A 12,930-nucleotide genomic window follows, 5' to 3' on the forward strand; every position below is an offset into this window, starting at 1 on the left:
CACCACGGGAGCCTGTGCAGCCCACCACTGCCAGGGTCCCGTGGTACAGGGACAACTTCCCCGGGAGAACACACAGCCTGACTCAGGTTGTTGTAACGTCATGCTGGTCTCTGCTGCTGCAGGCTCGCCCTGCATTCCAGTTATAACTACCGTACCCCTCCCTCCCCTTGGCATGAGTGAGCCGGAGCCCCCTAATCAGCTGCTGCTTTACCCCATCCTGTCTGGGCAGGAACAGAAACCTTAGGACAACCTACATGAGGAGGTGGGGCCAAAACCAAAGCTGAATGCCAGGAGCTGTGAGAACAAAGAAGAGAAAGGGAAATTTCTCCATGCAGCCTCAGGAGCAGCGGATTCAATTGCCACAATGAACCTGAGGTACCCTGCATCTGTGGAATACCTGAATAGACAACAAATCATCACAAAATTGAAGCGGTAGACTTTGGGAGCAACTGTAGACTTGGGATTTGCTGTCTGTGACTGACTTATTTCTGATTTTTATGTTTATCTTAGTATAGTTTTGTTTTGTTTTTGTTTTTGTTTTTCTGGTACACGGGCCTCTCACTGTTGTGGCCTCTCCCATTGTGGAGCACAGGCTCCAGACGCGCAGGCTCAGTGGCCATGGCTCACGGGCCTAGCCGCTCTGCAGCATGTGGGACCCTCCCCGACTGGGGCATGAACCCGCGTACCCTGCATTATCAGGCGGACTCTCAACCACTGCGCCACCAGGGAAGCCCTATCTTAGTATAGTTTTTAGCACTTGTTACCATAGGTGGATTTGTGTATTGGTTTGGTTGCTCTCTATTTTTAAATTACTTTTTTATTTTATTTTATTCAAAAAAATTTTTTCCTTTCTTTTTTTCTCACTTTTCTTCTGAGCCATGTGGTTGACAGGGTCTTGGTGCTCCAGCCTGATGTCAGGCCTGAGCCTCTGAGGTGGGAGAGCTGAGTTCAGGACACTGGACCACCAAACACCCCCTAGCCCCATGTAATATCAATCAGTGAGAGCTCTCCCAGAGATCTCTGTCTCAATGCTAAGACCCAGCTCCTCTCAACAACCAGCAAGCTCCAGTGCTGGATGCCCCATGCCAAACAACTAGCAGGACAGGAACACAAACCCATCCATTAGCAGAGAGGCTGCCTAAAATAATACTAAGCTCACAGACACCCCAAAACACACCACCAGACACAGCCCTACCCACCAGGAAGACAAGATCCAGCCCCACCCACCAGAACACAGGCACAAGTCCCCTCCACCAGGAAGCATGCACAACCCACTGACCTAACCTTACCCACTGGGGGAAGACACCAAAAACAATGAAAACTACGAACTTTCAGCCTGTGAAAAGGAGATCCAAAACAAAGTAAGTTAAGCAAAGTGAGAAGACAGAGAAATATGCAGCAGATGAAGGAGCAGGTAAAAACCCACCAAACCAAACAAATGAAGAGGAAATAAGCAGTCTACCTGAAAAATAATTCAGAGTAATGAGAGTAAATATGATCCAAAATCTTGGAAATAGAATGGAGAAAACACAAGAAAGGTTTAACAAGGACCTAGAAGAACTAGAGAGCAAATGAACAATGATGAACAACACAGTAAATGAAATTTAAAATTCTCTAGAAGGAATCAATAGCAGAATAACTGAGGCAGAAGAACGGATAAAGTGACCTGGAAGATAAAATAGTGGAAATAACTACAACAGAGCAGAATAAAGAAAAAAGAAGGAAAAGAATTGAGGACAGTCTCAGAGACATTGAGGACAAGATTAAACACACCAGTATTCAAATTTTAAGGGTCCCAGAAGAAGAAGAGGAAAAAGAAAGGGTCTGAGAAAATATTTGAAGGGATTATAGTTGAAAACTGCCCTATTATGGGAAAGGAAATATTCAATCAAGTACAGGAAGTGCAGAGTCCCATACAGGATCAATCCAAGGAGAAACATGCCAACACATACTAATCAAACTATCAAAAATTAAATACAAAGAAAAACTATTAAAAGCAGCAAGGGAAAAGCAACAAATAACATACAAGGGAATCCCCATAAGGTTAACAGCTGAGCATTCAGAAGAAATTCTGCAAGCCAGAAGGGAGTGGCAGGACATATTCAGAGTGATGAAAGGGAAAAACCTACAACCAAGATTACTCTACTCATCAAGGATCTCATTCAGATTCGATGGAGAAATTAAAACCGTTACAGAGAAGCAAAAGTTAAGAGAATTTAGCACCACCAAATCAGCTTTACAACAAATGCTAAAGGAACTTCTCTAGGCAGGAAACAACAGAAGGAAAAGACCTACAAAAATAAACTCAAAACAATTAAGAAAATGGTAATAGGACCATACATATCAGTAATTACCTTAAATGTAAATGGATTAAATGTTCCAACCAAAAGACATAAACTAGCTGAATGGATTAAAAAAAAAAAAAAGACCCATACATATGCTGTCTACAAGATACCCACTGCAGACCTAGAGACACATAAAGACTGAAAGTGAGGGGATGGAAAAAAATATTCTATGCAAATGGAATCAAAAGAAAGCTGGAGTAGCAATTCTCGTATCAGACAAAATAGACTTTAAAATAAAGACTATTACAAGAGACAAAGAGGGACACTACATAATGATCAAGGATCAAACCAAGAAGAAGATATAACAATTGTAAATATTTATGCACCCAACATAGGAGCACCTCCATACATAAGGCAAATGCTAACAGCCATAAAAGGGGAAATCGACAGTAAGACAATCATAGGAGGGGATTTAACACCCCACTTTCACCAATGGACAGATCATCCAAAATGAAAATAAATAAGGAAACACAAGCTTTAAACGACACATTAAAAAAGATGGACTTCATTGATATTTATAGGACATTCCATCCAAAAACAACAGAATACACTTTCTTCGCAAATGCTCATGGAATATTCTCCAGGAAAGATCATATCTTGGGTCACAAATCAAGCCTTGGTAAATTTAAGAAGATTGAAATCATATCAAGTATCTTTTTTGACCACAAGGCTATGAGACTAGATACCAATTACAGGAAAAAAAACTGTAAAAAATACAGACACATGGAGGCTAAACAATAAACTACTAAATAAACAAGAGATCACTGAAGAAATCAAATAGGAAATCAAAATATACCTAGAAACAAATGACAATGAAAACACGACGACCCAAAACCTATGGGATGCAGCAAAAGAAGTTCTAAGAGGGAACTTTATAGCAATACAATCCTACCCCAAGAAACAGGAAAAAACTCAAATAAACAACCTAATCTTACACCTAAAGCAATCAGAGAAAGGAGAACAAAAACACCCTAAAGTTAGCAGAAGGAAAGAAATCATAAAGATCAGATCAGAAATAAATGAAAAAGAAATGAAGGAAAAAATAGCAAAGATCAATAAAACTGTAAGTTGGTTCTTTGAGAAAATAAACAAAATTGATAAACCACTAGCCAGACTCAACAAGAAAAAAAGGGAGACTCATATCAACATAATTAGAAATTAAAAAGGAGAAGTAAAAACTGACCCTGCAGAAATACAAAGAATCATGAGAGATTACTACAAGCAACTATGTCAATTAAATGGACAACCTAGAAGAAATGGACAAATTTTTAGAAAAGCACAACCTTCCGAAGCTGAACCAGGAAGAAATAGAAGATATGAACAGACTAATCACAAGAACTGAAATTGAGACTGTGATTAAAAATCTTCCAACAAACAAAAGCTCAGGACCAGATGGCTTCACAGGCGAATTCTATCAAACATTTAGAGACGAGCTAACACCTATCCTTCTCAAACTCTTCCAAAATATAGCAGAGGGAGGAACACTCCCAAACTTATTCTACAAGGCCACCATCACCCTGATACCAAAATCAAAGATGTCACAAAAAAAGAAAACTACAGACCAAAAACCATATGATAATCTCAATAGACGCAGGAAAACATTTCGACAAAATTCAACACCCATCTATGATAAAAACTCTCCAGAAAGTAGGCATAGTGGGAACTTACCTCAACATAATAAAGGCCATACATGACAAACTCACAGCCAACATTGTTCTCAATGGTGAAAAACTGAAACCATTTCCTCTAAAATCAGCAACAAGACAAGGATGCCCACTCTCACCACTATTATTCAACATAGTTTTGAAACTTTTAGCCACAGCAATCAGAGAAGAAAAAGAAGTCAAATGAATCCAAAATGGAAAAGAAGTAAAGCTGTCACTGTTTTCAGATTACATGATACTATACATAGAGAATCCTAAAGATGCCACCAGAAAACTACTAGAGCTAGTCAATGAATTTGGTAAAGTAGCAGGATACAAAATTAATGCACAGAAGTCTCTTGCATTCCTATACACTAATGATGAAAAATCTGAAAGAGAAATCAAGGAAACACTCCTATTTACCACTGCAACAAAAAGAATAAAATACCTAGGAATAAACCTAGCTAAAGAGACAAAAGACCTGTATGCAGAAAACTATAAGACACTGATGAAAGTAATTAAAGATGATACAAACAGATGGAGAGATATACCATGTTCTTGGATTGGAAGAATCAACATTGTGAAAATGACTATACTACCCAAAGCAATCTACAGATTGAATGCAATCCCTATCAAAATACCAATGGCATTTTTCACAGAAGTAGAACAAAAAATTTCACAATTTGTACAAAACATAAGACCCCAAATTGCTTTGCTTTCTCAAAGCAATCTTGAGAAAGAAAAACAGAGTTGGAGGAAACAGTCTCTGTGACTTCAGACCATACTACAAAGCTACAGTAATCAAGAGAGTATGGTACTGGCACAAAAACAGAAATATAGATCAATGGAACAGGATAGAAAGCCCAGTGCTAAACCCATGCATATATGGTCATCTTATCTTTGATAATGGATGCAAGAATATACAATGGAGAAAAGACAGCCTCTTCAGTAAGTGGTGCTGGGAAAACTAGACTGCTACATGTAAAAGAATGAAATTAGAACACTTTCTAACACCATACACAAAAATAAACTCAAAATGGATTAAAGACCTAAATGTAAGGCCAGACACTATAAAACTCTTAGAGGAAAACATAGGAAGAACACTCTTTGACATAAATCATGGCAAGATACTTTTTGACCCACCTCCTAGAGAAATGGAAATAAAAACAAAAATAACCAAATGGGACCTAATGAACCTTAAAAGCTTTTGCACAGCAAAGGAAACCATAAACAAGACGAAAAGACAACTCTCAGAATGGGAGAAAATATTTGCAAATGAAGAAATGAACAAAGGATTAATCTCCAAAATATACAAGCAGCTCAGGCAGCTGAATAATAAAAAAACAAACAACTCAATCCAAAAATGGGCAGAAGATCTAAATAGACCTTTCTCCAAAGAAGATATACAGATTGCCAACAGACACATGAAAGGATGTTCAACATCACTAATCATTAGAGAGATGCAAATCAAAACTACAATGAGGTATCACCTCACACCAGTGAGAATGGCGATCATCAAAAAAATCTACAAACAATAAATGCTGGAGAGGGTTTGGAGAAAAAGGAACCCTCTTGCACTGTTGTTGGGATGTAAATTGATACAGCCACTATGGAGAACAGTATGGAAATTCCTTAAAAAACTAAAAATAGAACTACCATATGACCCAGCAACCCCACTACTGGGCATATACCCTGAGAAAACCATAATTCAAAAATAGTCATGTACCACGATGTTCATTTCAGCACTATTTACAATAGCCAGGACATGGAAGCAATCTAGGTGTCCATCAACAAATGAATGGATAAAGAAGATGTGGCACATATATACAATGGAATACTACTCAGCCATAAACAGAAACGAAATTGAGTTATTTGTAGTGAGGTGGATGGACCTAGAGTCTGTCATACAGAGTGAAGTAAGTCAGAAAGACAAAAACAAATACAGTATGCTAACACATATGTATGGAATCTGAAAAAAAAAAAAGGTTCTGATGAACCTAGGGTCAGGACAGGAATAAAGATGCAGACATAGAGAATGGACTTGAGGACACGGGGAGGGGGAAGGGTAAGCTGGGATAAAGTAAGCGAGTGGCATGGACATATATACACTATCAAATGTAAAAGAGATAGCTAGTGGGAAGCAGCAGGATAGCACAGGGAAATCAGCTCGGTGCTTTGTGACCACCTAGAGGGGAATAGGGAGGGTGCGAGAGAGATGCAAGAGGGAGGGGATATGGGGATATATGTACACATATAGCTTATTCACTTTGTTATACAGCAGCAACTAACACAACATTGTAAAGCAATTATACTCCAATAAAGGTGTTTTAAAAAAAAATCAATGTGTACTTCAATTGTATCCATCAAATTTGGATCCATTCAACAAATTCTTGCTCTGCTTACAACAGAAGAGTGTTGTAAAAATCCAAGGAGATAACGTATGTGAATACACTTTAGAAGTGGCAAAAGCCAAGAAAAATAACTGTCATTTCTAACTCCACTTTTTTCTCCTGTCTTTAATCAATTAATCAAAACCCATTAAAATATTAATTTTCCTTTTAAGAGGTTATGAATTATATGAGAACTCATTGACTACCTTTAGTTAATATTTAATACCATATTTGATATTCCCAATATAATCACTTATTAGGTTAATATTAGAAATCAAGAAAAATTTACTATTTTGGCTAATTTATATTTAGACAAATCCTTTAGATAATAGTCAACAGACATAACAAGCATTTTAATAGAACTTGATGATCCCCAACAATTATGGTAATATGGTTTTGAACCAGTTGGCATTTGAGCATTATAGGAATAAGTAAAAGGGGAAGATATTTTATATTTTCACAGAAATGTCATAACAGAAAGAAGACAGACAGACGCATTTTAGTAAAAGGCAGACTATGGTAAATATAATATTTGGATTATGCTTTTAGGTAATAGTAATTATTTCTCTGGGAACTTCTTTAATAGTCTCCCGTTTCTCCTGCATTTTTGATCATTTTTATTATTTTACTTATTTATTTATTTTTACGTATTTAGTTTTGGCTGAGTTGGGTCTTCGTTGCTGCGCGTGGGCTTTCTCTAGTTGCGGTGAGTGGGGGCTACTCTTTGTTGCGGTGCACGGGCTTCTCATTGAGGTGGCTTCTCTTGTTGTGGAGCATGGGCTCTAGGCACGCGGGCTTCAGTAGTTGCGGCACGCAGGCTCTGTAGTTGTGGTGCATGGGTTTAGCTGCTCCACGGCATGTGGGATATTCCCAGATCAGGGATCAAACCTGTGTCCCCTGCATTGGCAGGCGGATTCTCAACCACTGCACCACCAGCGAAGCCCCTTGACCATTTTTAAAGTTTGACATATACTAAAGTATATATATATGTGTAGTTAGTCTTCAGTGATGAATGCCATCAACTCTTTCCCTCTCTGTATGCATGTGCTCCTCCCCTGAGAAATGTGCTTTTTCCCCTCCCATGGAAACTAGGCTGGTCCTGTTTGCTCTGACCAATAGAATACGGAGGAATGACATTCCAGGACTTTTGAACACTGGCCTTAAGAAGTTAACAATTTCTACCTACTTCCTCTTTGAACATTGATTTTTTGGGCTTTTTTTTTGGAATTCAACCACCATGCTCTGAGAAGCCTAAGACCTATGCAGAGGTCATGTGGAGGAGAAACAGATAAACTGCCAACCATGTGGATCAGGTATTTTGGATGTCACAGTTTTTAGGTAACTGAAGCCCTGGCCAACACCATGGGGAGAAGAAGAACCTTTCAGCTTAGCCAGTCTACTCACAAAAACATGGTAGTTTAATGCCAACAAGTTTTGAGGTTGTTATGAAGCCAGAGATAACCAATAGATGTTGATTCGTACCTAGAAATAGGATTCTGTTGGGCCAAACCCAAAACACGTAGCTTTAGCTTTGGAACTGAGAAGGAGATGGCTGTACAACCTTCAGGAAACAGTGGTGGTAGAATAACAATGAGGAAGTTGTCATTAAAAGGCAACTGTTGTTGTGAAAGGCAACACTTTCACCTACAATAATGCGAAAGGTAGAATAAACTTGTGGAAATTGCTAAGGGGAAGAAGTAACCTAATAAACTTGTGGATCTGGTTGAGGAGATTTCCAGGCAGAATATTGAAAATGCCAACTGACTTCTTTTAGCTGGCTAAGATCAAATATGAGAAGAGAGAGATGAACTAAATCAGAAACAGTTGGGTTTTGGAGAAAAATTTATAAACAATTTTATGAAGGACCCAGAACACCTTTTCCAGACAGCAAAAGGTTCTCAAGAAGGAAATGCCTTATGGGCAAAGATCAAATCTAGGGAATTGCTAGTGAAACAGAGCATCAGGGTAAGTTAGGATCAAGGGTGCAGCTGTAATAATCTTTAAGACTTCAGAAATATTTAAGCCAGTGCCTCACAGATCTCTTAGCTATACAAAAAGACTTAAAAGAATCTTATCAGCAAAGACTGTACTCCTCTTAGCTAGACAATGGGTATCTAAGATTTTTAAGGGTATCGTCCTTCAGCACCTTGACTCTCTGCTCAAAGTAGAAAGAGAGAGGTCCGTCTTGAACATTTGTGGGTGTGCCTTTTGTCTAATGGAATGGATAATTTGATTCACAGTAAATACATGATTTTAAAAGGAATTATATCAGTTTAGTCTAAAAGGGAGAGACAGCTCAAAATAAAAAGATGCTTCTGGGCCTTGAACCTTTCTTAACCTGCTTCAATAGGAGGCAGGTTGAGGAAGCTACTCAGCTTCAAATATGAGCCATTTCTCGTGGAAAATGACTCAGAGTAGAGCCAAAATCTTGTATGGAAGAGCCAAGAGATGAGGACCACTCTCAAGAAGAATTAGGTTCTAATTGACATACATTCTCTGCTCATAGAATCATGACGAATTAGACATGTGTCCCACTGGAGTTCAGAATTGTTATGGAGCATTCACTGCATTGTACCTCCAATTTTCCCTCTTTTTGAACAACAGTGGCTCTTACCTGTCTTGCCATTGTATGCTGGATGAGTATGGAGAAGAAAACTTGGTTCTTTAGTTCATGCATCTTTAGATTGAGAGCAACGGCAGTAAAGGTTGCCCATGTGTACCTGAAACCAATTTAGATGACAAAATTATGAGCCTTGAGCCTCAATCTGATGACACAAGACGAGACTTTCAGGTGTCTGGGGAGGTGGTGAATGCATTTTCCACATGTCAGGAACATGAACTGCTATAACCCGGGGTATATTATGGTAACTAATTTCCAAAGATGGCTTCCATCAAGTCCTTTTCTTCTTGCATATGCGTAACCATTGAGAGGTAAAGGTTCTTCTCCCCTGTCCCCTTTGAGCTAGGCTGGTCCTGTAGATTAGTTAGACCAATACAATATAGTGAAAATGATGTTCTGAGACTTCCAAGCCAGGGCTTCAAGAGAACCCACAGCCTCTACTTTTCTCTTCTTGGAACTCTCACACTTGGGATGCTACTTCTTGGCTCCCAGCCATCATGACAGGAAGAAGTCCAGCCACCATGATAGAAGAACCACAAGACACATGGAGAGAACTGAGGTGTGATAGCTGAGTTTCCAGCAAACAGCCAGCATCAACTGCCAACCATGTGAAAGAGTTGTCTTGGATGTTTCAAGCCCAATCAGGTTCCTAGAAAATTGTAGCTCTAGACAACACCATGTAGAGCAGAATCAGCCAACTGATTCCTGTCAACTCAGAATTATTAGAAAAATGAAATGGTTGTTGTTTCAGTTAAGTTTGGGGGTATTTTTTTAGTAACAGACAACCAAAATAACACATACATAAATGTCATGAAGTAAATAAAATGATCAAGAAACTCATTTCAAAAAAGAAACAAATGGAACCTAATCAAACTTACAAGCTTTTGCACAGCAAAGGAAACCATTAAAAAATGAAAAGACAACCTACAGAATGGGAGAAAACATTTGCAAATGATGCAACCGACAAGGGCTTAATCTCCAAAATATACAAACAGCTCATACAACTCAACAAAAAAACAAAAACCTAATCAAAAAATGGGCAGACCTTAATAGTCATTTCTCCGAAGAAGACATACAGATGGCCAGTAGGCACATGAAAAGATGCTCAACATCCCTATTAGAGAAATGCACATCAAAACTACAATGAGGTACTACCTCACACTGATTAGAATGGCCATCATTAAAAATTCTACAAATGACAAATGCTGGAGAGACTGTGGGGAAAAGGGAACCCTCCTACAACGTTGGTGGGAATGTAAGTTGGTGCAGCCACTATGGAGAACAGTACGAAATTCCTCAGAAAGCTAAAAATAGAGTTACCATATGATCCAGCAATCCCACTCCTGGGCATATACCTAGACAAAACAATAATTCAAAAAGACAGATGCACCCCTATGTTCAAAGCAGCACTAGTCACAATATCCAAGACATGGAAGCAACCTAAATGTCCATCGACAGATGAATGGATGAAGAAGATGTGGTACATATATACAAAGGAATAATACTCAGCCATAAAAAGTAATGAAATATCACTTGCAGCAACATGCATGCAACTAGAGATTATCATACTAAGTGAAGTCAGTCAGAAAAAGACAAATACCACATGATATCACTTATATATGGAGTCTAAAATATGGCACAAATGAACTTATCTACAAAACAGAAGCAGACTCACGGATATAGAGAACAGATGTGGTTGCCAAGGGGCGGGGGAGAGAGAGGGATGGACTGGGAGTTTGGGGTTAGCAGATGCAAGCTATTATATTTAGAATGGATAAACAAGGTCCTACTGTACAGCACAGGGAACTATATCCAATCTCCTGGGATAAACCATAATGGAAAAGAATATAAAAAAAAAGAATGTATATATGTGTATAACTGAGTCACTCTGCTTTACAGCAGAAATGAGCACAGCACTGCAAATCAACTATACATCAATTAAAGAAAAACTCATTTCAACTCAAGAACTAAAACATCACCAATACTGTTTCATTTGTTCATTTGTTCCTTCTTGCCTTCCTATCCTGCCATCACTCTCACTCTGAAATCGTAACCATGAGTTTTTACATGATCCTTTACTTAAACAACAAAAGAGTTTACACAAATATATGTGTTCCAACATAATATAGTTTAGATTTGCTTGTTTTTAATCTTTATAAAACTGCATGTAGGCTTCTAAGACTTGCTTTATTTAATCATCACTTTATTCTCAGGTCATTCTCACTGCCAAATAAAATTACAAAATCCACAATTTATTTTTTATTCTCTTGTCAGCGAACATTTGGGTGGTTTCAAACAGGGCTGCCTTGAACATTCCCACACACGTACTCTTGTGCACAAATGCAAGAATTTCTCTAAGGTATGTATGTAGAAGTAGAATGGTTAGGTTTTAGAGTACACAGATGCTTACCCTTACAAGATAATGCCAAATTGCTTTCCAAAGTTTATTAGTTTACAACTCCACCTTTAGATATCTTCTTGATGTACATCTTCTTCATTGGTATTGCATATTTCTTAATTTTTCAATCTGTCAGATGAAATATTATTCATTGCAGTCTTAATTAGTTGATCACTTGAAATTAAACATCTTTTCATGTGTTTCATGTGTTTAAGGGTACCTGGTTTCTGTCTTTTACTCATTTTTTTATAGGACATTGATGAATAGTAGTGATAATAGGTATCCTTGTCATGTTCCTGATTTTTAATGTATGCAACTTCACCATGATGCATTATCCTTTTTTACATAATGTTGAATTCAGTTCATCAATAATGGTTTTGACTTTCAGATCTGTCTTAATAAGTGCTATTAGTCTGTAATTTTCTTTTCTCCTACCAAATGTGTCTGGTTCTAGTATCAATAAAAGTTATACAGGCCTCACAAAATGAGCTGAAGAGTATTCCCTCATTATATATTCTTTGGAAGAGTTTGTATGTTGAAATAGTATGGTCGTTGAAAGAGTAAAACATCTGTAAGCATGAGCTAGATGTTCTTTATCAAAAATTTTAAAAGTATTTTCTATTCAATACTATTAAGTCCATGTAGCTTGTGTATTTCTTCTTCAGCCAATTTAAGGAAATGGCACTTTTCTAGACCTTGGTCTATTTTGTCTGTTTTCATACATTAAGATGCTCCTGGTAGTCTCTTATCATTTTCATCTCTGCTGTGGGTTAGGACCCATTTTTCAATCTTTATATTGTTTACTTTAGCCCTGTTTTCTTCTTGTTCAAATATGCCAATTTGTTTTGTCATGAAAACAACTTTGACATTGTGATTCTATGTTTTCTAATTCATTGATTTCTTTCCTTTCCTCTGACTCCTTGCTTCTATACTGTGTTTATTCTGTTGTCCTTTTCCTAAGTTATACACTTAGCCTTTAATTTAAGCATTTAAAACCATTCCCCTCTAAGCGCTCTTTCTGCTGCATCATCCAATTTTTCCAAATGTAGTATTTATAATTAGGTACTAATTATGTTTTTTTTTTCATCTATGAAGTTTTTTTAAACTTGTAAAACCATGATTAAAAAAAATTAACCTAAGTTATTTCTTATTATTTGTTTAATACTAATTTTTTGAAATTTATTGTAACTTACTTCATACCTAATACATGGTCAATTTTTGCTAATACACAATGCTTAAGAATATTCTGTTGATTATTCTAAATATGTTCATCGAATCAGCATTGTTAATTGCATTATTCAAAACTGTGTTTTCATTCATTTTTTGTCTAGTTGATTTATTAGTAATTGAGAGCTCTTAAAATCACCCACTGCTGTTCAATTTGTTGGTTCAGCCCTAGTTTATACATTTTGAGGCCATTTTATAAAGCATATACAAATCTAAAATTGTATATATTCCTAATAAATTGATCCTTTTACCATTATTTAGTGGTCTTCTCCATCTTTAATAATAATATAATAAAGTCTAATTTTGA

At 37.3% G+C, this 12,930-nt stretch overlaps 1 protein-coding gene across 2 annotated transcripts in view; it reads right to left on the bottom strand.

Annotated features, from left to right (window-relative positions):
• The window catches only part of ODR4 (odr-4 GPCR localization factor homolog), a 144,835-nt gene that overhangs the window by 91,730 nt on the left and 40,175 nt on the right, over positions 1-12,930 (bottom strand). The window contains exons 15-16 of one of the 2 annotated variants that reach the window (XR_016392871.1): positions 11,409-11,525; positions 8,993-9,098 (exon numbers count right to left, since the gene is read on the bottom strand). The gene's annotated coding sequence lies outside the window, so the exon portion shown is untranslated. Of the gene's footprint in view, positions 1-8,992; positions 11,526-12,930 lie in introns of both variants that reach the window. The other variant, XR_016392870.1, reaches the window with a different exon arrangement.

Source organism: Delphinapterus leucas, chromosome 1 (assembly GCF_059928025.1).
Source record: "Delphinapterus leucas isolate spDelLeu-1000000601 "Yukka" chromosome 1, BTC_Dleu_Yukka2, whole genome shotgun sequence".
NCBI lineage: Eukaryota > Metazoa > Chordata > Mammalia > Artiodactyla > Monodontidae > Delphinapterus > Delphinapterus leucas.